The sequence below is a fragment of the Oncorhynchus clarkii genome, chromosome 3, assembly GCF_045791955.1.
Source record: "Oncorhynchus clarkii lewisi isolate Uvic-CL-2024 chromosome 3, UVic_Ocla_1.0, whole genome shotgun sequence".
Lineage (NCBI taxonomy): Eukaryota > Metazoa > Chordata > Actinopteri > Salmoniformes > Salmonidae > Oncorhynchus > Oncorhynchus clarkii.
In genome coordinates, this window is record NC_092149.1 from 50,373,381 (window position 1) to 50,378,730 (window position 5,350).

Consider the following 5,350-nt stretch of genomic DNA (forward strand, 5'->3'; position numbering starts at 1 on the left):
CGCATCTGAAACACACGTGGCTATCTTCTGTTCTTGTTTATTCACAACTGGTGCTTAGTCGCCCTCAAGCGTTCTACTTAAATTACTGCATATGTATATGTATATACAGTAGCAGTCAAAAGTTTGGACACCCTTCGTTCAAGGGTTTTTCTTGATTTGTACTATTTTCTACATTGTAGAATAATAGTGAAGACATCAAAACTATGAAATAACACATATGGAATAATGTAGTAACCAAAAAAGTGTTCAACAAATAAAAATATATTTGAGATTTGAGATTCTTCAAGGTAGCCACACTTTGCCTTGATGACAGCTTTGCACACTCTTGGCATTCTCTCAACCAGCTTCACCTCGAATGTTCTTCCAACAGTCTTGAAGGAGTTCCCACATGTGCTGAGCACTTGTTGGCTGCTTTTCCACTCTGCGATCCAACATCCCAAGCCATCTCAATTGGGTTGAGGTCGGGGGATTGTGGAGGCCAAGTCATCTGATGCAGCACTCCATGACCCTCCTTCTTGGTCAAATAGCCCTTACACAGCCTGTAGGTGTGTTGGGCTATTGTCCTGTTGAAAAACAAACTATAGTCCCACTAAGCGCAAACCAGATGGCATATCCCTGCAGAATGCTGTGGTAGCCATGCTGGTTAAGTGTGCATTGAACTCTAAAAATCACAAATCACTAAATGTCACCAGCAAAGCACCCCACACCATCACGCCTCCTCCTTCATGCTTCATGGTGGGAACCACACATGCGGATATCATCCGTTCACTTACTCTACATCTGACAAAGACACGGTGGTTGGAACTAAAAATCTCAAATTTGGACTCATCAGACCATAGGACAGATTTTCACCTGTCTAGTGTCCATTACTCGTGTTTCTTGGCCCAAGCAAGTCTCTTCTTATTATTGGTGTCCTTTAGCAAGTGGTTTCTTTGCAGCAATTCGGCCATGAAGGCCTGATTCACACAGTCTCCTCTGAACAGTTGATGTTGAGATGTGTCTGTTATTTGAACTCTGTGAAGCATTTATTTGGGCTGCAATTTCTGAGGCTGGTAACTCTAATGAACTTATCCTCTGCAGCAGAGGTAACTCTGGGTCTCCTTTTCCTGTGGCGGTCCTCATGAGAGTCACTGGTGTCGAGAGGAGTAGTCGCAGGTTTAGAATTACTACATTTATTTAAGCACCATAGATCGGGATGAAACAAAATATATCTTCATAAACAAAAAGGCAGAGAGCGAACCCAAAGTGCAAAATATAAAGTACTCAGGAAATAGGCGAGATTCCTCTCTGAAAACAAGTAACATTTACAATGATCGAGAAAGACAAATGGCAGAGGGAGTATTAATACAGTGATAGAGTGGGGATTGGAACCGGGTGTGTGTAATGATGACGAGACAAGTCTGGGGTTGAGGAGTGAAGTGCGTTTGCCAGCAGTAGATTCGGCAGCAGCTAGAAGGCTGGCAATGCTGAATGCCTGAGCTGGACAGGAGGGGGAGCCAAAGCGAAGGCTGGTGTGACCTTGAACGGCCCCACAAACCGCGGGCTCAGCTTCCGGCAGGGCACGCCCTTTGTAGAAAGCCAGACCCTGTCACCGGGGTGAAAGACCGGGGCCACACTGCAGTGACGATCGGCCTGCGCCTTCTGCCGGAGGACAATGCGCTGGAGACAGGTGTGCGCAGTGTTCCATACCTCCTCGACGCACCGGAATCAATCGTCCACCACAGGAGTCTCGATCTGACTCAGGTACAAGGGCCGGCTGATATCCTAGAACACACTGAAAGGGTGTGAGGTTAGTGGAGGAGTGACAGAGGGAGTGCTGTGTGTATTTTGCCGAAGGCAGAAACGCAGCCCACTTCCCCTGCTGGTCCTGACCGTAACTACAAAGGTAATCAGTTCCTGATTTACCCGTTCCACCTGCCCATTTGATTGGGGACGGTACCCGGAGGTGAGGCTGACCGTGACCCTCAGTCGTTCCATGAAGGCCTTCCAGACACGGGAGGTGAACTGAGGACCACGGTCAGACACGATGTCCTCTGGGATCCCGTAGTGCCGGATGACGTGAGAGAAGAGAGCCTCGGCGGTCTGCAAGGCCATAGGGAGACCAGGCAGAGGAATCAAAGGATGTGCTTTGGAAAACCGGTCCATAACGACCAGGATGGTGGTGTGCCCCTCCAATGGTGGAAGGTCTATGACAAAGTCCATAGAGAGATGGGACCAGGGTTGCTGTGGAACCGGCAGCGGGTGGAGTTCGCCATAGGGGAGGTGTCTAGGTGTCTTGCTCTGTGCTCAGGAAGAGACGTAAACCCGGATGTTCCAGGCCAAGGTGGGCCACCAGTACTTGGCGGAGAGACAGTCGATAATACGGGCCATATCTGGGTGCCCCCCGACACAGGTGATGTGTGTGCCCAGGCGAGGAGATCGTCCCACACAGATGGTACGTAGATACGCCCCTTGGGACAGTGGGCAGGTGAGGGCTGCGCATGGGGCATAAGGCTGTAACGTAACAAAATGTGGAAAAAGTCAAGGGGTCTGAATACTTCCCGAATGCACTATATCTTGAAAACTTGATTGCTGTGAATTTTTTGGGGGACTATGTCAAAGATTTTTGGATTCAGTTTTTCTTTAATTCTGCTTTGCACACAGGTCCCTTCACATACAGTGCCTTGCGAAAGTATTCGGCCCCCTTGAACTTTGCGACCTTTTGCCACATTTCAGGCTTCAAACATAAAGATATAAAACTGTATTTTTTTGTGAAGAATCAACAACAAGTGGGACACAATCATGAAGTGGAACGACATTTATTGGATATTTCAAACTTTTTTAACAAATCAAAAACTGAAAAATTGGGCGTGCAAAATTATTCAGCCCCTTTACTTTAAGTGCAGCAAACTCTCTCCAGAAGTTCAGTGAGGATCTCTGAATGATCCAATGTTGACCTAAATGACTAATGATGATAAATACAATCCACCTGTGTGTAATCAAGTCTCCGTATAAATGCACCTGCACTGTGATAGTCTCAGAGGTCCGTTAAAAGCGCAGAGAGCATCATGAAGAACAAGGAACACACCAGGCAGGTCCGAGATACTGTTGTGAAGAAGTTTAAAGCCGGATTTGGATACAAAAAGATTTCCCAAGCTTTAAACATCCCAAGGAGCACTGTGCAAGCGATAATATTGAAATGGAAGGAGTATCAGACCACTGCAAATCTACCAAGACCTGGCCGTCCCTCTAAACTTTCAGCTCATACAAGGAGAAGACTGATCAGAGATGCAGCCAAGAGGCCCATGATCACTCTGGATGAACTGCAGAGATCTACAGCTGAGGTGGGAGACTCTGTCCATAGGACAACAATCAGTCGTATATTGCACAAATCTGGCCTTTATGGAAGAGTGGCAAGAAGAAAGCCATTTCTTAAAGATATCCATAAAAAGTGTTGTTTAAAGTTTGCCACAAGCCACCTGGGAGACACACCAAACATGTGGAAGAAGGTGCTCTGGTCAGATGAAACCAAAATTGAACTTTTTGGCAACAATGCAAAACGTTATGTTTGGCGTAAAAGCAACACAGCTGAACACACCATCCCCACTGTCAAACATGGTGGTGGCAGCATCATGGTTTGGGCCTGCTTTTCTTCAGCAGGGACAGGGAAGATGGTTAAAATTGATGGGAAGATGGATGGAGCCAAAAGAAAACCTGATGGATTCTGCAAAAGACCTGAGACTGGGACGGAGATTTGTCTTCCAACAAGACAAAGATCCAAAACATAAAGCAAAATCTACAATGGAATGGTTCAAAAATAAACATATCCAGGTGTTAGAATGGCCAAGTCAAAGTCCAGACCTGAATCCAATCGAGAATCTGTGGAAAGAACTGAAAACTGCTGTTCACAAATGCTCTCCATACAACCTCACTGAGCTCGAGCTGTTTTGCAAGGAGGAATGGGAAAAAAATTCAGTCTCTCGATGTGCAAAACTGATAGAGACATACCCCAAGCGACTTACAGCTGTAATCGCAGCAAAAGGTGGCGCTACAAAGTATTAACTTAAGGGGGCTGAATAATTTTGCATGCCCAATTTTTCCGTTTTTGATTTGTTAAAAAAGTTTGAAATATCCAATAAATGTCGTTCCACTTCATGATTGTGTCCCACTTGTTGTTGATTCTTCACAAAAAAAATACAGTTTTATATCTTTATGTTTGAAGCCTGAAATGTGGCAAAAGGTCGCAAAGTTCAAGGGGGCCGAATACTTTCGCAAGGCACTGTATATATATATATATATATATATATATATATATATGTGACTTTTACCCCTTTTTCTACACAATTTCATGGTATCCAATTGGTAGTTGCAACTCCCGTAAGGACTCGGGAGAGGCAACCAAGCCCAACCCACTGCTTCTTGACACAATGCCCGCTTAACCCGGAAGCCAGCCACACCATTGTGTCAGAGGAAACCTGCGGACTCTCCTTCACTGCAGCCGACGTGAGTAAAACATTTAAACGTGTTAACCCTCGCAAGGCTGCAGGCCCAGGCGGCATAACCAGCCGCGTCCTCAGAGCATGTGCAGACCAGCTGGCTGGTGCGTTTATGGACATGCTTCAAGAGGGCCACCATTGTTCCTGTTCCCAAGAAAGCTAAGGTAACTGAGCTAAACTACTACCGCCCCGTAGCACTCACTTCCGTCATCATGAAGTGCTTTAAAGAGACTAATCAAGCACCATATCACCTCCACCCTACCCGACACCCTAGACCCACTCCAATTTGCTTACCGTCCCAATCGCAACCACACTGAATACTGCCCTAAACCCATCTGGACAAGAGGAATACTTATGTGAGAATGCTGTTCATCGACTACAGCTCAGCATTTAACACCATAGTACCCTCCAAACTCGTCATCAAGCTCGAGACCCTGGGTCTCGACCCCGCCCTGTGCAACTGGGTACTGGACTTCCTGACGGGCCGCCCCCAGGTGGTGAGGGTAGATAACAACATCTCCACCCCGTTGATCCTCAACACTGGGGCCCCACAAAGGTGAATTCTGAGCCATCTCCTGTACTCCCTGTTCACCCACGACTGCGTGGCCATGCACGCCTCCAACTCAATCATCAAGTTTGCAGACGACACTACAGTAGTAGGCTTGATTACCAACAACGACGAGACAGCCTACTGGGAGGAGGTGAGGGCCCTCGGAGTGTGGTGTCAGGAAAATAACCTCACACTCAATATCAACAAAACAAAGGAGATGATCGTGGACTTCAGGAAACAGCAGAGGGAGCACCCCCCTATCCACATCGACGGGACAGTAGTGAAGAGGGTAGTAAGTTTTAAGTTCCTTGGCGTACACATCACG